The sequence below is a fragment of the Oncorhynchus clarkii genome, chromosome 4 (genome assembly GCF_045791955.1).
Source record: "Oncorhynchus clarkii lewisi isolate Uvic-CL-2024 chromosome 4, UVic_Ocla_1.0, whole genome shotgun sequence".
NCBI lineage: Eukaryota > Metazoa > Chordata > Actinopteri > Salmoniformes > Salmonidae > Oncorhynchus > Oncorhynchus clarkii.
The window spans coordinates 8,488,096-8,511,642 of NC_092150.1; the positions used below are offsets into that span (position 1 = coordinate 8,488,096).

General features: G+C 43.0%; 1 protein-coding gene across 1 annotated transcript in view; it reads left to right on the forward strand.

Moving 5' to 3' along the window:
- Positions 1–10,749: 10,749 nt before the first annotated feature.
- The window catches only part of LOC139406370 (GRAM domain-containing protein 2A-like), a 76,943-nt gene continuing 64,145 nt past the window's right edge, over positions 10,750–23,547 (forward strand). Inside the window, exon 1 of the mRNA XM_071148901.1 lies at positions 10,750–11,010. The gene's annotated coding sequence lies outside the window, so the exon portion shown is untranslated. The remainder of the gene's footprint in view (positions 11,011–23,547) is intronic.

Genomic DNA, 23,547 nt, shown 5'->3' on the forward strand with positions numbered 1-23,547 from the left:
GGCTGAGGGCCGAGCTGAGGGCCGGGCTGAGGGCCGGGCTGAGGGCCGGGCTGAGGGCCGGGCTGAGGGCCGGGCTGAGGGCCTGGTTGAGGGCCTGGTTGAGGGCCGGGCTGAGGGCCGGGCTGAGGGCCGGGCAGCAGTCCACAGAGGAGTGATAGAGAGGTAGAACTCAGCAGATTCTCCCACCGCGTCCACTCTTCTCCTGCTAATGATCACCATTAATCCTGCCGCAGCCGCACAGTGCCCACTCAACCGCTTGTCTGTAAATCAGTAAATCTGATTCGACGTGATGCTTTCCTTGCCCTTCATGGATCTGGCGTGCTTTTGAGAGAGCAGCACAGGAAATCTGAACTAATAAATTCGATTTTTTTTGTGTGCGTGTGTGTTTTATACAGAAATGTGATTTAGCGAAGCCGATGGGAATGACACGTTTGTTGTGGCAGCGGCGGTGAAACAGACCTCAAAGCCACCAAAGTGGCGTTTCATTCACCAAGAGATCAGGCCAACGCTATCATGAACAATTAAATAGGCCGTGCTCAGAGCACTGCCCCCTGTGAGAGTCCATTCATTCCAGTAATACTCTAATAGTTCTCCTAATCAGACACGTTCCAGTTGAATTCCCCTGCTAAACACTAACATAAGAGGCCTGTAGGATCCATAATGATCCAGTCACTAGAGAAAGGGGATCTCCATTCAAGTCAATGTTCAATGACGTCTGGAACGCCATTCTATTGCTTCTATTTCTATGGTGGGCTCATCGAGGTTGACTTTGGTTCTGTCCTGTAGTGATGTCAGTTCATATGTTACTGTTGTTGACAGGTGACCTGGTTGATAAGCCCTACTCTCACCACAATACTGTTGATGCTCAGCCTTGATTGGATGCTGGCACAGATTATTCCCCCCCCCCCTCCTGTCCTTTTCTCTGAAGTAGAGGGTTTAGGTTTTGTTTGGAAATATGTCTTGGGAGAAGAGCCCGTGTTTTAAAAAAATGCTTTTAACGCGTTCTGTATGGAGTGAGATGGGAGGTGAGGTCAGAACCAGATTATATATTAATAGTAATTTAACAGGTCTGTTAAACCAGAACCTCTGCTGGTGAAAAATGTTTTTTTTTTTCATGATACGCGGAAAAAAGTGCTTGATAAAAAAAAAATTTGGAGGATCGAGTTTGGGGATTTTTTTGTTTTGTTTTTAATACAGACAGAGAAATTAGATAATGATCATACTCCCACGGCAGCCGTTGTTGAGGTGTTGTCTCACTGTGCTTGGGTAGTCTGTCATTCCTTGTGTTACTCACACCGCGGGGGGACAATGTTCTTGTGGGAGTTTCTTTATTCATAACCCCGCCCCCTAAACCCACGTCCCCTAAACCCACGTCCCCAGAGCAGTGGCTCAGTATCAGTCATCGGTACTTGAGAGAGAGATGTTTACAGCTTTTTTAATTGCTATGTTTTGTTTTGGTTCATCCCCCTCTTTGCCCCTCCCCCTTTCCCCCCCAGGGTTTCTCTCTTATGTAAAGTGTATATTACCACATGTCTTTTTTTATACAATGCTGTAACTTGCCTTTGTACATTTAGGCGAAAAAATAAATCTTTTTATGAGACAATCACTCCTGTCCCATCTGTCTTGTCTTTTTTTTCTCCACAGGGAAGGAAAAGGATCACAATAGGTGTTGTTATTAAGAAACCCTTAAGTTAATGCGTATGATACAGGTTAATGATGAGCATGATACAGGTTAATGATGAGCATGATACAGGTTAATGATGAGCATGATACAGGTTAATGATGAGCATGATACAGGTTAATGATGAGCATGATACACGTTAATGATGAGCATGATACAGGTCAATGATGAGCATGATACAGGTTAATGATGAGCATGATACAGGTTAATGATGAGCATGATACAGGTTAATGATGAGCATGATACAGGTCAATGATGAGCATGATACAGGTTAATGATGAGCATGATACAGGTCAATGATGAGCATGATACAGGTCAATGATGAGCATGATACAGGTCAATGATGAGCATGATACAGGTCAATGATGAGCATGATACAGGTTAATGATGAGCATGATACAGGTCAATGATGAGCATGATACAGGTTAATGATGAGCATGATACAGGTCAATGATGAGCATGATACAGGTTAATGATGAGCATGATACAGGTTAATGATGAGCATGATACAGGTTAATGATGAGCATGATACAGGTTAATGATGAGCATGATACAGGTTAATGATGAGCATGATACAGGTTAATGATGAGCATGATACAGGTTAATGATGAGCATGATACAGGTTAATGATGAGCATGATACAGGTTAATGATGAGCATGATACAGGTTAATGATGAGCATGATACAGGTTAATGATGAGCATGATACGGGTTTATTGCGTCAACATGATACGGGTTTATTGCGTCAACATGATACAGGTTAATGATGAGCATGATACGGGTTTATTGCGTCAACATGATACGGGTTTATTGCGTCAACATGATACGGGTTTATTGCGTCAACGTGATACGGGTTTATTGCGTCAACATGATGCGGGTTTATTGCGTCAACATGATACAGGTTAATGATGAGCATGATACGGGTTTATTGCGTCAACATGATACGGGTTTATTGCGTCAACATGATACGGGTTTATTGCGTCAACATGATACGGGTTTATTGCGTCAACGTGATACGGGTTTATTGCGTCAACGTGATACGGGTTTATTGCGTCAACATGATACGGGTTTATTGCGTCAACATGATACGGGTTTATTGCGTCAACATGATACGGGTTTATTGCGTCAACGTGATACGGGTTTATTGCGTCAACGTGATACGGGTTTATTGCGTCAACATGATACGGGTTTATTGCGTCAACATGATACGGGTTTATTGCGTCAACATGATACGGGTTTATTGCGTCAACATGATACGGGTTTATTGCATCAACGTGATACGGGTTTATTGCGTCAACATGATACGGGTTTATTGCGTCAACGTGATACGGGTTTATTGCGTCAACGTGATACGGGTTTATTGCGTCAACATGATACGGGTTTATTGCGTCAACATGATACGGGTTTATTGCGTCAACGTGATACGGGTTTATTGCGTCAACGTGATACGGGTTTATTGCGTCAACGTGATACGGGTTTATTGCGTCAACATGATACGGGTTTATTGCGTCAACATGATACGGGTTTATTGCGTCAACATGATACGGGTTTATTGCGTCAACGTGATACGGGTTTATTGCGTCAACGTGATACGGGTTTATTGCGTCAACATGATACGGGTTTATTGCGTCAACATGATACGGGTTTATTGCGTCAACATGATACGGGTTTATTGCGTCAACATGATACGGGTTTATTGCATCAACGTGATACGGGTTTATTGCGTCAACATGATACGGGTTTATTGCGTCAACGTGATACGGGTTTATTGCGTCAACGTGATACGGGTTTATTGCGTCAACATGATACGGGTTTATTGCGTCAACATGATACGGGTTTATTGCGTCAACGTGATACGGGTTTATTGCGTCAACGTGATACGGGTTTATTGCGTCAACATGATACGGGTTTATTGCGTCAACATGATACGGGTTTATTGCGTCAACATGATACGGGTTTATTGCGTCAACATGATACGGGTTTATTGCATCAACGTGATACGGGTTTATTGCGTCAACATTCTGGTACTTGCTTGCATGACATTTTTTTATTTTTATTCATTGAAAGACTGATTTGATATAGTTCAAATAATGGTTCACCAAATACAAACAAATTCAGTATACACTTCCTAACTAGAGGCACACGCATACACTTAGACCATTACAATCCTTGTAATAAGTTGTCATAACTCATAAGTAGTTATAACATCCTCATAATATATCACTGTGATGCATTATAATACCAACGTGCATCATCAGGGCTGGACCTAGTCACTAAGCGACGTAATTATAAGTCAATCAGTGTCTCTACTTAACGTTGAGTTAGAATAGTAGAATACACATGGTGCAATTTCTACATTTGCTTGTACATCAGCAGATTTCCCTCTCATGTCAGTCTGTAACCATGTTTCCCTCATGCCAGTCTGTAACCATGTTTCCCTCATGTCAGTCTGTAACCATGTTTCCCTCATGTCAGTCTGTAACCGGTCTGTGACCATGTTTCCCTCTCATGTCAGTCTGTAACCATGTTTCCCTCTCATGTCAGTCTGTAACCATGTTTCCCTCATGTCAGTCTGTAACCATGTTTCCCTCTCATGTCAGTCTGTAACCATGTTTCCCTCTCATGTCAGTCTGTAACCATGTTTCCCTCTCATGTCAGTCTGTAACTATGTTTCCCTCATGTCAGTCTGTAACCAGACTGACATGTAAGGTGACAGGATTTAATACTGTAACGGGGGTTGAGACAAGGGTGACAGGATTTAATACTGTAACGGGGGTGAGACAAAGGTGACAGGTTTGAATACTGTAACGGGGGTGAGACAAAGGTGGCAGGTTTGAATACTGTAACGGGGGTGAGACAAAGGTGACAGGTTTGAATACTGTAACGGGGGTGAGACAAAGGTGACAGGTTTGAATACTGTAACGGGGGTGAGACAAAGGTGACAGGTTTGAATACTGTAACGGGGGTGAGACAAAGGTGACAGGTTTGAATACTGTAACGGGGTGAGACAAAGGTGACAGGTTTGAATACTGTAACGGGGGTGAGACTAGGGTGACAGGCTTGAATACTGTAACAGGGTAGGCGAGACATCGGTATCCGTATAAACTAATTTAATATATCAAAATCCCTACAAGATTTACCCCAAAACATTGCATTTCAAAGTTCAACGTGTCATCAAACTATAGGACAATTTTCCAAGGGCATTTAGAATGGTGGAGCAGCTGTAACTACAGCACTAGCGTCAGCATGACGATCCTTCTTCTCAGGAGAACACCATATTCAGATATCATAGTAACATGGAGGAAGTCATGACAACGTGGAGAATCGCAGGAAATAGTTGTAAAACTGCATATTGTTCTTTACGCCTCATGGCAAAATAAGTAGATAATAAGTCAAACAAGTTAGAAAATTGCTAAATGTTCTTTGCGCCAAAATTGCAAAATGTGTAGAATTGCAGAAAAATGTTTTGCTTATGATGTGGTGGGGTCCGCGAACCAAATCTCGCTTAGGGCCCCCTAAAGGCTAGGGCCGGCCCTGTGCTTAATGTATCATAGATCCTACTTGTTCGAAAATAACGTTATAGTCGAATGCATACAATGTAATGTTGTGTTACCCCCATGTATCTAATAGGGTGAGGATGCATAATGTTCAGCATCCCATTGGTGGAAACCAAGACAGTTCTCAGGGCAAGCCTGATTGTAACTAAATACAGTATGTTTGAGTGGTGTTGGGGACAATTTTAGCTAACCCTGCCATTTTCCTAACCTTAAAGCTCTGGTATAAGGGCTCAGAGAGAATAACACAATCATCGCATCACAGAACACACATTTTCAAAGAAATCCAGCAATTTAGCAAACGTACACAGCAAACAAGTTTCAGTCTTCGATGCGTCGCTGTTTGCATTGTAATCTTTAACCTATTTACCCTAAACCACGCTAATTCTCCAAACATGGCACATTAATTATCCTAACCTGCTACGAAAAGTCACTAATGCTAGTCAAAACAGGCAGATATGCCCTAAGAACAGCGCGTTATGCATGATAGTCAGACCCTCTTTTTTTGTGATAGTGGCGTGCAAAAATGCTTTAATTTTTGCTTCAGCAATTCTGACATTTTGCATGGCTTCTGTCCAGTTGGTCACGAAAATGAACTAGTGAGGTAAAAGATTGTTTGACATGTGGCTTGATATATATTTTTTTGTTGTTGCGGTAAATGTGCTGTGATTAGTTCAAATTGCGAGCCCTCATTTTGTAATGCGTGATCAGACAATTTTATACAGTGATTTTTGCCGCGATTTGACTGTTTTATGCTGAAATAATGCGGTGATTGATTTACATTTGCAAGCTATCGCATAACATGCGGGAAATTGATGATTTTGCACAACAACAACAAAGAAGGTGAAATCACAGAATCCTGGAGGGACTGTGTAGTGAGGGTATATTATCATGTTACTATGACGAGTTATGACGCACTATAACGTGTCAAATACGTGTACAAGTAAATAAGACAAAGCATCGTAAATGCCCTTATAAAGCGTTATTTAAAATGTTACTTACATTCCGCTACTTTCATACATGTTGTGCTTCATTGTTGTTTAGTTATGCACTGATACATTTGGTGATGCAGTATGCCACATTGGCCAGAGTGGGGCTCTGGCTTACCGATAGAGTTCTCCTCTCATCCAGGTTATGAGAGCTTGTTCAGCACAGCACCATAATAATGCCATTTGTTTCTCCACTCGCTCAGTGCATTCATTGCACGTTGGCCTAGTTTACAAAAGTGAGTTCAAGGATATGGGTCAGAGTGTGTTTTCTTAGTCTAGTTGGGGATTTGCCAATAGCCCAGCTGCAGGGTTCTTTTCAGCTTTTTGAGAAATCAGGTGACCAAGCCTGACTGGCTCAATATAAAAGCGCCATACAAACACTCCAGCCTTGCACACAGCGGTTTCTATGGAGACACGGTTGGAAGAAGGGAGCACTGCCAGAATGAATGAGCTACACAATGAAGCGCACAGTCTCAAGAAAATGTATTGAGTGCAATGACGTTTTACTTACCAATTCATATTTTTATATTGGATTTGTCCTCATGCGTAGGCTAATTGAGGTGGGTAAGTGTATGGATTAAACAAATTAAAAACGACTCCTTCCCACGGACACATCAATAATGTCAAATCAAATGTGACAGATGAATACAACCAGTGTTTTAACAGTGATGCCAATTTAGCAATTTTGTTGCTAGATATAGCTCTGAATGACACTACAACGATTTTCTCTGTCACACACTCAGTCACAACACACGTGCCTGGCTGCAAAAGGGCATTGTGAGTGACGTCAGCAGCAGGCGCTCAGCTCGTGCACAGGCAGCAGCCGGGCCAGCATCAATTTCAGCAAATTTCTAATCAGTGTTGGCTGACTGCAGCAGCAACAGCAGTAGTATATGCATTCAACGAGACAAACCCAATGAATATAGTTGGTCACGAATGTTTGATCTTGAACAGAACTTACAACATCAATCAACATGTCTCAATCGAAATTGTAGAGAAAAGAGTGTGAGTCTGTACCTGATTTGAAAAGGTTGCTGAAGCCAGTAACTGGGGATGATTGTCTGGCATACTGTGCGTACTGCAGATCAGATATGCTTGCAAAAGCAAAACTGTACAACCCCGCAACGCAGTCTCTATTACCACAGTTGGTTAAGAAAGTGGATAACTGCAAAAGGGCAGAAGCTACTATGGCCATTGGCCATTAACGGAGCATTGTTCGCTGCTAGCATGCAACCATTTTAGGTATGGCTTGCAAAAGCTGCCTTTTCAGATTCTGTGGCAGCAACAAACTTACAAATGCACCGTACCAAGTGCACAGAAATGATTAGGGGAGTACTGGCTCCTTATTTTCTCAAAAGGGTAACATCAGATGTGGGGAGATGAGAAGTTCTGCCTCCTTTTGGATGAGTCCACTGATGTCATTGTTTCGAAATACCTGGATTTGGTGATTCGGTATTTCAGTGCTAAAACAATAACCGTTGGGTCCACATTTCTCGGGCTGGTTGAATTGGAGAGGGGGGCGATGCCAGATCAATAGCAAGGGCAGCAGCTGAGTTTCTTGAGAAGTGTAACTTTTAAAACGAGAATCTTCAGGGTATTGGCACTGATAATGCGTCTGTGATGACTGGGATGCACAACGGGTTGCACAACATTTTAAACGAATAATATGCATTACCCAATTTGCTACTAATCCGCTGTGTGTGCCATTCTTTAATCCGCTGTCTGTGCAGCATCCAAAGAAACCATCCCTAGGAGTGTTGAGTACTTAAGCAAGGAGCTGCAAGCAAGGCTCCCAGACAACCTAGAAGCCTTGTGAAACATGGCCTTGTTCAGTGTTAAGGAAACCCTAAAGCACAATAAAGACACCACTGAAATGATTAAAGTAGCTGAGCTACTGAGGTACCAGCCTCAAACAAGTGATCAAATTGTTTCCCAATGGAGAAACATCCATCTGTTTAGGTGGGACTCAACTGAAAATACAGTCGGGTTTTGAAGTGAATAACTACACGGACTCTTCCGGGTCAAATCCTTATGAAGAACTGTGCAAAGCTCTCACTCGCTGCCCTCTCCTTGCCACACTCGCATGTGGAGGTTGAACGGCTGTTCAGCCAAATGAGTGTGTTCAAGTCAAAGTTAAGAAATAGAATGTCACTGCACACTCTCAACTCCATACTCCTGGTGCGGTATGGACTGAAGCTGGCTGGTGATACCTGTTACCACCATAAACTACCATTTGTATTATTTTTTATACCTTTGACTATTGAATGTTCTTATAGGCACTTCAGTATTGCCAGCCTGATCTCGGGGAGTTTCTAGGCTTGAAGTCATAAACCGTGCTGTGCTTCAAGCATTGCTAAGAGCTACTGACAAACCGTGGAAAGTGTTGTTTGAATGGATGAATGCTTACGAGCCTGCTGGTGCCTACCACCGCTCAGTCAGACTGCTCTATCAAATATCAAATCAGACTTAATAATAATATAATAAACACAGAAATACAAGCCTTTGGTCATTTATATGGTCAAATCCGGAAACAATCATTTCTAAAACAAAACGTTTATTCTTTCAGTGAAATACAGAACCGTTCCGTATTATCTAACGGGTGGCATCCCTAAGTCTAAATATTGCTGTTACATTGCACAACCTTTAATGTTATGGTCATAATTATGTAAAATTCTGGATAATTAATTATGGTCTTCACACAGTTCGTGTAACGGATGTGAAACGGCTAGCTTAGTTAGCGGTGGTGCGCGCTAAATAGCGTTTCAATCGGTGACATCACTTGCTCTGAGACCTTGAAGTAGTAGTTCCCCTTGCTCTGCAAGGGCCGCGGCTTTTGTGGAGCGATGGGTAACGATGCTTCGAGGGGTGACTGTTGTTGATGTGTGCAGAGGGTCCCTGGTTTGCGCCCGGGTATGGGCGAGGGGACGGTCTAAAGTTATACTGTTACATTCACAACGAGCCAGGCCCAAACTTTTGCATATACCCTGACTCGACTTGCACTGAACACAAGAGAAGTGACACAATTTCCCTAGTTAATATTGCCTGCAAACATTAATTTATTTTAACTAAATATGCAGGTTTAAAAAAATATACTTCTGTGTATTGATTTTAAGAAATACATTGATGTTTATGGTTAGGTACATTTGTGCAACGATTGTGCTTTTTTCGCGAATGCGCTTTTGCTAAATCACCACCTGTTTGGCGAAGTTGAAGTAGGCTGTGATTCGATGATAAATTAACAGGCACCGCATTGATTACATGCAACGCAGGACAAGCTAGTTAACCTAGTAATATCATCAACCATGTGTAGTTAACTAGTGATTATGTTAAGATTGGTTGTTTTTTTATGATTGGTTGTTTTTTCTTACCTTGTCTCCTTGCAGCCTCAAGGTCCTTTTGACGCTGCAGTCATGTAACAGGTGGTCAGCCTGCCACGCAGTTTCCTCGTGGATTGCAATGTAATCGCCATAATCAGCGTCCAAAAAGTCTGATTTCCGATTGTTATGAAAACTTGAAATCGGCTCTAATTAATCGGCCATTCCGATTAAATCAGTCAACCTCTAGTCCGTAATAGTTTGCGAGCTCTGCCAAATCTGACGAGCGTCGTAGCCGGTGTAGTAGGATTCAATCTTATTCCTGTATTGACGAGTTGCCTGTTTGATGGTTCGTTGGATGGCATAGCGGGATTTCTAGCTCAATGCAGATGTTGCCTGTAATCCATGGCTTCTGGTTGGGGTATGTACGTACGGTCACTGTGGGGACGAAGTCATCGATGCACTTATTGATGAATCCAGTGACTGATGTGGTGTACTCCTCAATGCCATCAGGAAGAATCCCGGGAACATATTCCAGTCTGTGCTAGCAAAACAGTCCTGTTGCTTAGCAACCGCGTCATCTGACCACTTCTGTATTAAGATTCCTTTTTTATGGTGGTTCCACTGTGTCTTCAGATCATAGACGGGAAAGATGGAGTCAGGTTAAAACGCACATGATTGGAATTCAAGACAGCTCCTCAGTCTTTCCTCCCATCTGACAACAGCCAACGTGAAGCACGTGGACTCCATACCCCCCCCCCCTCCCCCCCTTAGCCATAACCCCCTTCTAATCAGGTGCTGGCTTCCTCCCTCCATCAGTTTTATTATGAAAGGCCCCTTTGTTCCACAACACAGTGCACATGCTTTTTAATATGGGAATGGACATTTTCTGTGTTCTTCGAATTGTGTAAGTCAATTTGCATGTTTTAATTTTCATAATTGAATGAACATGTCGGGTCTAGGGTTTAGCAAGAACCTCTCAGCCCACATAATGTATAATGCCGTAGGCTATCCATATTTGGACTAGGCCTATAGTGCCTAATATTATGTTGTTTAGCCAACATGATTCTGGATAAAAAATGTATACACAAGATATGAATAATGAGCGCTCTCTGTACGAATGAATGTCAGTGATGTCCTTGGTGCAGGTCCTTGGACCGTAAAGGCTACAGTTAGTATGACACACAAAACAACGCAGGAGGAAACCGGAATAAGCCACTGCCCACTGCGCTCGTAGATGCTCGGCGCAACAAGTCAGCCAGCAGACATTCCATGTGCTCAGTGCTCCTCTGCCTTCAGTTTGACAACTCCGACAACCGTTTCGCCTCTTCCAGGCTCGTCTACCTTTCCCCACGGACTTCTTTACTATCGAAGACGACGATGTGGACATTCGGCAGAATTTTGTCTTCTGTGAGTGCGCCGTGGAAATGATATACTCGACAGCATAGCTACCCGCAGCTTCCGCCACGGTAGGTGTTGTCCACGTCGAGACCACAGACATCGTCATTGAGCGGCAGATTGATTTCTGCTTCGCGTTCCTGGTACTGGATTTGCGCGTTGTTTTTGAAGAAAGACAAGTTAATTGGAAATAGGACAGACATGAGCTGACGATTAGGGAACAACTGATTCAAGTCGGACAGTAGCCTAACGTTATTATGATTATGTTATTACATAACGATCATAAGGGACGCTATCAAAATAGGTGGAGACAGGTTGGTACTTGGTCATATAAATATGTTTTTTGAATTACATAATGAAAATCTTCAACACTCATGCGATTGTGCTGTGGAGTAGTCTATGCACTAATCCTATCCATTTATAACTATTTATCTTGGCCAGGTCGCAGTTGTAAATGAGAACTTGTTCTCAACTAGCCTATCTGGTTAAATAAAGGTGAATTAAATTAAATTGTTAAAAAGGAAACTAAAAACGTGAAAACTGCTAAGGCATTCTTCTGTGCCAACTTGAACAGTTTATTCAGAATATTGAACATGGTGTGGAGAGCGATAGCGTTCCAGTGTGTTAACAACACGACGTCACATCGACTGTACGGTTCTCACACGGTCCTGTCTATTTCGGGGAATGGAAACGTATCACCCAGTATGTGATGTTCCACCCGTGGGTCTGCAAGTTATGTAGTTGGGGTATGATGATTAGTTTACCTCACAGCACCTTGTACATTTAGTGTCTGTCTGAAAAGTGACGACAGGCATGTTCTAATTATAAGACAAATCATCAGTTACAGACAGTGGTTAGTAACGAGACACACTACTATCAGACAGATCATCAGTTACAGACAGTGGTTAGTAACGAGAGACACTACTATCAGACAGATAATCAGTTACAGACCGTGGTTAGTAACGAGACACACTACTATCAGACAGATCATCAGTTACAGACAGTGGTTAGTAACGAGACAACACTACTATCAGACAGATCATCAGTTACAGACAGTGGTTAGTAACGAGACAACACTACTATCAGACAGATCATCAGTTACAGACAGTGGTTAGTAACGAGACACACTACTATCAGACAGATCATCAGTTACAGACAGTGGTTAGTAACGAGACACACTACTATCAGACAGATCATCAGTTACAGACAGTGGTTAGTAACGAGAGACACTACTATCAGACAGATCATAAGTTACAGACCGTGGTTAGTAACGAGACACACTACTATCAGACAGATCATCAGTTACAGACAGTGACTTGCGTGGGTAAAATCAATGGGAAAGCCAGAAAAAAAAGCCATATTGCAACCTATGTATTGTGATGATTGCGTAGTTTGTGCTATAACCTGTTAGTTCATTTGCCTTGACACCGTGATATACAGGCCTAAAGGCAGAGACAGTAAGAAGTCACAGTGGCAGAATAAATTCAACCACACCTTTTGTTTCGCCACAAAACCGGAGAGCAACATCTGTCCAGTTAAGTGCACAAAGCATATTGCTTGTAACAAACCGTTAAAGGACCTACAGCATGGTCAAGCAAGTTAATGTTTCTGACATTTTCAGACCACTAAACAACTATTGATTTAGAACCACAGAGAGTTACTGTAGGTCACAAAGAAAACAGGAGCTGCCTCCACTATACTATACGTCAACATTTCATCATCATCAAATCACCTACACTTCATCTAATTCAGTGACAAAAAATACCAAACACAATTTAGTCCAATCAACAAGTTAAATATGATGTGACTTTCCATGGTGATGTTTTCTCTGTCTGTGTGTGTGTGTGTGTGTGTGTGTGGGGGGGGGGGGGGGGGGTGCGTTTGTGCAAGTAGAAAAAGATGTTGACTCACCCTACTTGTTGAGAAACACCAATGTCATCCTTCTCTCTTTCATGTTGACAAAACGGTCTATCACTATGTCATGCAGTACACACTTTTATTTGTTGTTGTCCTAGGCTACCTGTATACAATGCTTGCTCGCTAACCTAACTTCCATTCATGGGCAACGTTAGCTAGTTAACATTAGCCTTCTGCATCTAGCTACATATTGAACTTCCATCCTCTCAGTCCAGGGGCACAATGTATTTTATGGTTGGATCAAAATTGCCATTATAATCAAATCAAATTGTATTAGTCACATGTGCCGAATACAACAGTGAAATGCTTACTTACGAGCCCCTAACCAACAATGCAGTTTAAAAAAATACTGATTAGAATAAGAAATAAAAGTAACAAGTAATTAAAGAGCAGCAGTAAAATAACAATCACGAGACTATATACAGGGGGTACCAGTACAGAGTCAATGTGGAGACTATATACAGGGGGTACCAGTACAGAGTCAATGTGGAGGCTATATACAGGGGGTACCGGTACAGAGTCAATGTGGAGGATATATACAGGGGGTACCGGTACAGAGTCAATGTGGAGGCTATATACAGGGGGGTACCAGTACAGAGTCAATGTGGAGGCTATATACAGGGGGTACCGGTACAGAGTCAATGTGGAGGCTATATACAGGGGGGGTACCGGTACAGAGTCAATGTGGAGGCTATATACAGGGGGGTACCAGTACAGAGTCAATGTGGAGGCTATATACAGGGGGTACCGGTACAGAGTCAATGTGGAGGCTATATACAGGGGGGTACCAGTACAGAGTCAATGTGCTGGGGCACCGGTTAGTTGAGGTAATGTATACATGTAGGTAGAGTTATTAAAGTAACTGTGCATAGATGATAACAACAGAGAGTAGCATCGGTGTAAAAGAGGGGGGAAATGCAAATAGTCTGTTTAGCCATTTGATTAGGTGTTCAGGAGTTTTATGGCTTGGGGGGTAGAAGCTGTTTATAAGCCTCTTGGACCAAGACTTGGCGCTCCTGTACCGCTTTGCCGTGCGTTAGCAGAGAGAGCAGTCTATGACTAGGTTGGCTGGAGTCTTTGACAATTTTCAGGGCCTTCCTCTGACACCGCCTGGTATAGAGGTCCTGGATGGCAGGAAGCTTGGCCACAGTGATGTACTGGGCCGTTCGCACTTCCCTCTGTAGTGCCTTGCGGTCGGAGGCCGAGCAGTTGCCATACCAGGCAGTGATGCAACTAGTCAGGATGCTCTCGATGGTGCAGCTGTAGAACCTTTTGAGGATCCGAGGACCCATGCCAAATCTTTTCAGTTTCCTGAGGGGGAATAGGTTTTGTCGTGCCCTCTTCGCGACTGTTGATGAGAATGGGGGTGTGCTCGGTCCTCTTTTTCCAGTAGTCCACAATAATTTCCTTTGTCTTGATCACATTGAGGGAGAGGTTGTTGTCCTGGCACCACACAGCCAGGTCTCTGACCACCTCCGTATAGGCTGTCTCGTTGTTGTCGGTGGTCAGGCCTATTACTGTTATGTCATCGGCAAACTTAATGATGGTGTTGGAGTTGTGCCTGGCCTTGCAGTCATGAGTAAACAGAGAGTACAGGAGGGGACTGAGCACGTACCCCTGAGGGACCCCTGTGTTGAGGATCAACGTGGCAGATGTGTTGTTACCTACCCTTACCACCTGGGGGCGGCCCGTCAGGAAGTCCAGAACCCAGTTGCAGAGGGAGGTGTTTAGTCCCAGGGTCCTTAGCTTGTTGATGAGCTTTGAGGGCACTATTGTGTTGAACACTGAGCTGTAGTCAATGAATAGCATTCTCACACAGGTTTTCCTTTTGCCCAGGTGGGAAAGGGCAGTGTGGAGTGCAATAGAGATTGCATCATCTGTGGATCTGTTGGAGCAGTATGCAGATTGGAGTGGGTCTATGGTTTCTGGGATAATGGTATTGATGTGAGCCATGACCAGCCTTTCAAAGCACTTCATAGCTACAGACGTGAGTGCTACGGGTCTGTAGTCATTTAGGCAGGTTACCTTAGTATTCTTGGGCACAGGGACTATGGTGGTCTGCTTAAAACATGTTGGTATTACAGAGTCAGACAGGGAGAGGTTGAAAATGTCAGTGAAGACACTTGCCAGTTGATCAGCGCATGCTCGCAGTACACGTCCTGGTAATCCGTCTGGCCCTGCGGCCTTGTGAATGTTGACCTGTTTAAAGGTCTTACTCACATCGGCTGCGGAGAGCGTGATCACAGTCTTCCGGAACAGCTGGTGCTCTCATGCATTCAATGCTGTCTTAGTGCCAGCCTCAGTCTGTGGTGGTATGTAAACAGCTACGAAAAATACAGATGAAATCCCTCTAGGAAGATAGTGTTGTCTACAGTTTATCAAGAGATGCACTACCTCAGGCAAGAACTAGTTCGAGACTTCCTAATTTTTACAAAAAATACATAGTCCACCACCCCTTGTCTTACCAGACGCCGCTGTTCTATCCTGCCGGTACAGTGTATAACCAGCCAGCTGTATGTTGATAATGTCGTCGTTCAGCCACGACTCCGTGAAGCATAAGATATTACAGTTTTGAATGTCTCATTGGTAGTTTAATCTCGCGCGAAGGTCATTGATGTTATTCTCCAAAGATTGCACGTTTGCTAGCAGAATGGAAGAAAGTGGGGGTTTATTCAATCGCCTACGAATTTTCAGAAGGCAGCCCACCCTCCGGCCCCTTTTTCTCGGCCTCCTCTTCACGCAAATCACGGGGATCTGGGCCTGTTCCCGAGAAAGCAGTATATCATTCACGTCAGGCTCGTCAGACTCGTTCAAGGCAAAAAATAATTCTGCCAGTCCGTGTTGAGTAATCTCAGTCCTGATGTCCAGAAGTTGTTTTCAGTCATAAGAGACGGTAGCGGCAACATTATGTACAAAATAAGTTAAAAAAAAAAAAAAAGTTACCAACAATGTGAAATAACAAACAAAAAACACAATCGGTTGGGGACACGTAACTTCTTCTCCGGCGACAATTTTATTTTTAATTGTAAAAAAATATAAAAAATCAATGGCCTGTATGTAGAATTAAGTAAAATCACAAGTTCAAATCCATATCTCCATCCATGGCTAATTTAGGAAATGGACAATTTTAGCTAGCTAGCTTGTCACCGGAGGACAACAACACAAGGAAATGAACAACCAGTTTCTGTCAATGAGTAAGCCTATGCTCTCGATGTGATTGGAGCGAAGCCAAATCCAAACTGGCATATACAGCTTTTTAATAGCTTCCCCTATGGTCTGATCTGTATACAGTATTATAATAGCTTCCTCTCTGATCTGTATACAGTATTATAATAGCTTCCTCTATGGTCTGATCTGTATACAGTATTATAATAGCTTCCTCTATGGTCTGATCTGTATACAGTATTATAATAGCTTCCTCTATGATCTGTATACAGTATTATAATAGCTTCCTCTCTGATCTGTATACAGTATTATAATAGCTTCCCCTATGGTCTGATCTGTATACAGTATTATAATAGCTTCCTCTCTGATCTGTATACAGTATTATAATAGCTTCCTCTCTGATCTGTATACAGTATTATAAATGCTGTATAACCCAACCAAGCCGCACTGCTTCTTGACACAATGCTCACTTAACCCGGAAGCCAGCCACACCAATGTGTTGGAGGAAACACTGTGCAGCTGGCGACCGTGTCTTGATAGATACACACGGGAAACAGTTGAGCGTGAAAAACCTAGCAGTATTGTCGTTCTTGACACAAACCGGTGTGCCTGGCTCCTACTACCATACCCAATTCAAAGGCACTTAAATATTTTTCCTTGCCCATTCACCCTGCAAATACACAATCCATGTCTCAATTGTCTCAAGGCTTATAAATCCTTCTTTAACCACCTGTCTCCTCCTCCTTCATCTAAACTGATTGAAGTGGATTGAACAAGTGACATCAATAAAGGGTCATAGTTTTCACCTGGATTCACCTGGTCAGTCTGTCATGGAAAGAGCAGGTGTTCTTAATGTTTTGTCCACTCAGTGTAAGTGTTGATATTAGTTGGCAGGGGTCTTTAGTTCAGCATTATTGTGTTGTGATTTATTTCTAATATCTTTTAGGACTTTTCGAAAATATATTTTTTCTAAAGATTCCTTTTCCAAAGTCTTTTGCTTATTCCACATTTTTAGGATGGAACATTTTTTTGAAAAATGTCTATATGCCTTAATTTCTCAAACATATAGACACTTAGTTTTCATTTGACACCCATTTTGAAAGGATTCATTCACATGTTGGGTTGAATGGGTCCTTTTACATGGAAATTGCCTTGGGTCATGTGATTCTCGTGCAGCATTTGTGGCATAGATCTCATTTATTTATTTAACCTTTATTTAACTAGGCAAGTCAGTTAAGAACAGATTCTTATTTACAATGACAGCCTTCCCCGGCCAAACTCAGAACGGCGCTGAGCCCGTTGTACGCCACCCAATCACGGCCAGTTGTGATTCAGCCTGGATTTGAACAACGGTCTGTAGTGACGCCTCTAGCACTGAGATGCAGTGCCTTAGACCGCTGCGTCACTCGGGAGCCCCGATTCAAGTCATGCGACCGATATTAAAAAAAAATGTGCGCATCATTATAAAAAAATATCTATAAGTAATGTTGTTGAGCTTCACAATCAATTTGAGATACTTTTGGATTAATTGGACATGATGCCGCGAAAAATGCTAATATCGGTCCCCTGACTTGAATGGGATTTGTGCCAAAAATGCTAAACTGTTAGCATGTGCAAACCAGGGAAACTAACCAAAGCAGTGATTACAGTCATACCTTGTCCACAGACTTGGGTGACCCTTTAATAATCTCCATCATCCCTTTAAGCAATAGTGTGTGTGTTGTAGTTTGAAGTTATTTTAAAAAAATCATCCGTCATCATAACTATGGCATCAGTAATGTCATTATTACAACACTGTAAATAGGATTTGTGAGTTCAGGTAAACGGTCTTTCGGCTTTTTTAAAAAAGTATTTATTTTATATGACGGGTTTCCATGCCAAATTGCAGATCGGCCTAATACAAGTACGGTTTTACTACACGTTTCACTGATTTACTGTAGATAGGTTTTGTTCCCAATGATCTCATTCTTTCCCGCCTGGATGACTTCACGTTTGCCATTGTCTCAGCACAGGTACCCTTGTTTCAGGAACTGCGTGGTTCTTTGAGCTGTCATCGTCATAAGCCCAGGGCCATGTTTTTGTCTGCTGAATAGGAAATAATACCGTAGCCTGCATTCCAGGTGATGTGTGTAGCCTGTAAAGTCAAGTTAAATGGGCCCTGGAGCTAAACACCATACCAATGGCAGCCAGCGGTACTGTAAAGCCTGTCTCCCTTCTTATTGAAAGGTTATCAGGTTCCATATGGCTCAACCTCTTTAATGCCGGAAAGAGACATAGACAAGATCTCTGATTATCTCCAATTCTTTTATTTATTTAACTAGGTAAGTCAGTTATGAACAAATTCTTACTTATAATGATGGCCTATTTTTTTATTTTTAAAATTTTACCTTTATTTAACCAGGCAATTCAGTTAAGAACAAATTCTTATTTTCAATGACGGCCTAGGAACAGTGGGTTAACTGCCTGTTCAGGGGCAGAACGACAGATTTGGACCTTGTCAGCTTGGGGGTTTGAACTTGCAACCTTCCTGTTACTAGTACAACGTTCTAACTACCCCGGACGGCCTACCCCCGATGCCGCTGGGCCAATTGTGCACCGCCCTATGGGACTCCCAATCGCAGCCGGTTGTGATACAGCCTGGAATCGAACCAGGGTCTGTAGTGACACCTCTAGCACTGAGTGCCTTAGACCGCTGCGCTACTCGGGAGCCCCGCTGTAATGGGGAATAGTGAGTTGAAGTGTACTTGTGTTGGACATTCAAGGGTCTACTTGAGCGCTTCGGGTTATGTTTAGCAAGCCTGGTCTCCTCAAGTGAAGTAGGTTGGAAGCTTTTAAAGATGACCCATTTATTAAACACAGCTCTCGGCGGGAAGTCAATTTACATCTCAAATCAAATGTTATTGGTCGCATACACATATTTAGGAGATGTTTTCGCGGGTGTAGAAAAATACTTCTGGGAAAAAATAGTTTTATACACCTGATAAGTGCAGTGACATTTGTTGTTTTACAGGGTCAGCCAAAATAGGACAACACCCCTGGAGCAAATTTGGGTTATGTGCCTTGCTCAAGGACAGATTTTTCACCTTGGGTATTCCAACCAGCAACCTTTTAGGTAATGGTACAACTCTCTAATGGCTAGGCTACCTGCTGCCCTGTGTCAGCTCGTGTTCTAACGGCTAGGCTACCTGCTGCCCTGTGTCGGCTTGTGTTCTAGCAGCTAGGCTACCTGCTGCCCTGTGTCAGCTTGTGTTCTAACAGCTAGGCTACCTGCTGCCCTGTGTCAGCTTGTGTTCCAACGGCTAGGCTACCTGCTGCCCTGTGTCAGCTTGTGTTCTAACGGCTAGGCTACCTGCTGCCCTGTGTCAGCTTGTGTTCTAACGGCTAGGCTACCTGCTGCCCTGTGTCAGCTTGTGTTCTAACGGCTAGGCTACCTGCTGCCCTGTGTCAGCTTGTGTTCTAACGGCTAGGCTACCTGCTGCCCTGTGTCAGCTTGTGTTCCAACGGCTAGGCTACCTGCTGCCCTGTGTCAGCTCGTGTTCCAACGGCTAGGCTACCTGCTGCCCTGTGTCAGCTTGTGTTCTAACGGCTAGGCTACCTGCTGCCCTGTGTCAGCTTGTGTTCTAACGGCTAGGCTACCTGCTGCCCTGTGTCAGCTTGTGTTCTAACGGCTAGGCTACCTGCTGCCCTGTGTCAGCTTGTGTTCCAACGGCTAGGCTACCTGCTGCCCTGTGTCAGCTCGTGTTCCAACGGCTAGGCTACCTGCTGCCCTGTGTCAGCTCGTGTTCCAACGGCTAGGCTACCTGCTGCCCTGTGTCAGCTCGTGTTCCAACGGCTAGGCTACCTGCTGCCCTGTGTCAGCTCGTGTTATAGATCAAGTCGGACACATCAATGTGATTGTTTGCTGTGTTAGAAATGAACTCATTTGTGGGGACAGGCAGCACTGAAGCGGTGAGATCACTGAAGGGACACTTGAACAAGAGACCCATTGAGGAGGTTCAGAAATATTTTGGATCTAATTTGGAGCCAGTAGCAGCACTACACAATAGAACTGTTGATTGTTAGTTGTGAAACCGGCGCTCCTTCAATGTCATTAGTTCTCCTGAAGAGCAGCCTTTATAGTGTGTTTTTTTTTTAGTAATGACAGCGTACCATTTGTGAATGAACAGTAAACCTGTAGGCAATTCGGTTGCACCCAAAGATTTAATCAGTTTCATTTCCATGCATGTGGATGGGTGTTGATTCCGGGCGAGAGGGGGAGATCATTTTCTTACCATTTGCATCAGTTGTCCATGGAAGTGTTTATCCAGCCAAGTGCTGAAGACAGACAGGAGTAACATCATATCAGTACTGGAAGGTGTGAATACGTGTTTGTCTCACTGAATGATACCCATGTGTTTTACGACAGTGTCTGACTTGAGACATAACGGCCCAGTCCACTGGGCAAAAACTGGTTCAATCGACGTTGTTTCAACATTATCAATGTATTGTGATGAGGAAACCACTGTACATTGGATTTTTTTAAAAAACATTTAAATCACTTTTTAGGGGTGGAATTTCAACCACAGGATTATGTTATCGTGGTAACCAAATTTCAACATAGACAAACCTTGTCAGATCTTCAACGTTATATCCTCTATCTGAAAATAAATATGCTAGACAGCATCTCATACTGGAGAGTTGATCTATCTACAGCACCTCCTACTGGAGAGTTGATCTATCTACAGCATCTCCTACTGGAGAGTTGATCTATCTACAGCATCTCCTACTGGAGAGTTGATCTATCTACAGCACCTCCTACTGGAGAGTTGATCTATCTACAGCACCTCCTACTGGAGAGTTGATCTATCTACAGCACCTCCTACTGGAGAGTTGATCTATCTACAGCTTTTCATTTGGTCTCCCATCCAGGGTTTTAACCAAGCTCAGTCCTGCTTAGATATTTGTCACTAACTACTATCAATGTGCTACTACCAGCGCGGCAGGTAACCTAGTGGTTAGAGCATTGGGCAAGTAACCGCAAGGTTGCTAGATCGAATCCCTGAGCTGACAAGGTAAAAAATCTGTCATTCTACCCCTGAACAAGGCAGTTAACCCACTGTTCCACTGCCATCATTGTAAATAAGAATTTATTCTGAACTGACTTGCCGAGTTAAATAAACAATTCTGAGATTGATTGTTGAAAGATCTCTTAATAACTAAATATATTTACTGTTGCGAAAACATTACAAAGGGTTGGTTTAACAAAGCAAATTAAATGTGACTATACTTTATAAGTCATGTATCATCAATGAGACTATTTCGGTCTATAAAGAATAGGATTAAGTCAAGATGAAACTATCCAAGCATTATCCTTTCAATGTTGATATTTGGTTGCGTTGACAACCGAACGCAATTCAATATCACTTTTGAATTACAGTGAATAGCGTAAAGTTATCTTACAAACTAATGTAACAGTATTTATTCAACCTTAAAGGGAGAAACACATCCAAGGCCACATTCTGAGGTTACGGGAACTATTTATTTTTATGTAAACATAGAGAGCGTGCACGATCGCAGGTCATAGGTCATCGTGTAACAGTATAACTTTAGACCGTCCCCTCGCCCAGGCGCGAACCAGGGACCCTCTGCACACATCAACAACAGTCACCCCTCGAAGCATCGTTACCCATCGCTCCACAAAAGCCGCGGCCCTTGCAGAGCAAGGGGAACCACTACTTCAAGGTCTCAGAGCAAGTGACGTCACCGGTTGAAACGCTATTTAGCGCCGCACCACCGCTAACTAAGCTAGCCGTTTCACATCCGTTACACTCGCAGGTCTGTGGAAATCTTCACATTTGCTGTAATAATCTGTACAGAATCTCGACTCGATCACTTGCACCATGTACATTTAATGTAATCTCAACTACAATCCGGGTCATTGGGTTGTGCCATTAGATGAAGCACAGTGAGAACACATTAAGTTGTTGAATAAATATAAAAAATATCAGACATTGTTTTTCCATTTGAACTTTGTTGTGCTTTTAAGTGGTTCAAAGCGCTGTGATAACACATTTAGGTGACGACTCAAACCAGAAATATCAGACATTGTTTTTCCATTGGAATTTGGTTGTGCTCTTCAGATGGTTGAAAGCATAGTGATAACACACTGGGAATTCAACAAACTTCTGGCTGACTTTGTTTTGAGTGGATGAATAAAGGTTGAAATCTCATTAATCAATGTCTACCAAATGTTCCCGTTGAAATGAAGTGTCGTGCCCAGTTTGGAAGTGAGTCTGGATGGTTAATAAAGCCTCTGAATTAAATGTATGTTTTGAACTATCTGGAGAGTGTTTTAATATCGTATCTAGATTATTTTTAACCATCATCTCAATACTAGGCTGGTCCTAGATGTCTTTTAATCACTGCGTGATAATGGTCATGGGTGTTGGCAAGACAGCACACACAGATCTGGGACCAGGCCATGTCAGTGTATGTCACTCTGGTCCTGGGGGAGCTAGAACGCCAGACAGCACACACAGATCTGGGACCAGGCCATGTCAGTGTACGTCACTCTGGTCCTGGGGGAGCTAGGACGCCAGGCAGCCAGTCACCAAGGGGCTTACTGAACTTCAGAGAACATGACGTTTTGAATAAAAGTGGAAAGAAAAGAGGATGTTTGGCAGATGAAACCAGGAAATACCTGGCCTGGGGAATTATCAGGCATTCATCTACACTGACCTCAGATCCAGCCCTTCCTACATGACTGGCAAATTTGGCTAAAGTTTTAGAAAGATGAAAGAGCGAGCAGGGTTGTGTAACTGACAAAGGGAGAATCACATTCTTACATAACCCTGCTCTCTCATCGCATATACACTCTTAGAACCTAAAACAGTTCTTCAGCTGTCCCCAGAACCCTTCTTGGTTCCAGGTAGAACCCTCTTGGGTTCCATGTAAAACCCTTTCCGCAGAGGGTTCTACATAGGAGGAATATTTTATAGTGTCATCAATCATAGCATATATTACTCAATTTTTTACATTTAACCTTTTAACGAGGCAGGTCAGTTAAAAACAAATTCTTATTTACAAGGACGGCCTACCCTGGGCCAATTGTGCCTATGGGACTCCCAATCACGGCCTGACGTGAACCAGGGACTGTAGTGACACCTCTTGCATTGAGATACAATGCCTTAGAACGCTGAGCCACTCGGGAGGCCTTTTGTTGTGCTAAATCGTGTATCCTAATTAAATCTGAAGGGAAACAGACATGTTAAATGAATTTGAGTTTTTATGAGTTTTGTATTGTGAGCCTGTGAGGGTTCTACCAACCAAGCTTGTGATGTATTTAATATAGGCTCAATAAATAATGATACCAAATAAATAAAAAGGGGGCCCTGGGGAAAGAAGGTTGGGGAACTGTTCTAGATTATATACCAGCTGGTGCCTGTATCTTAGTGACCACACCTCCCCAGTCACACGTCAACCTGCATCACCATCAGAATGCCTGTGGAAGCCTTCATCATCATCATCAGAATGCCTGTGGAAGCCTTCATC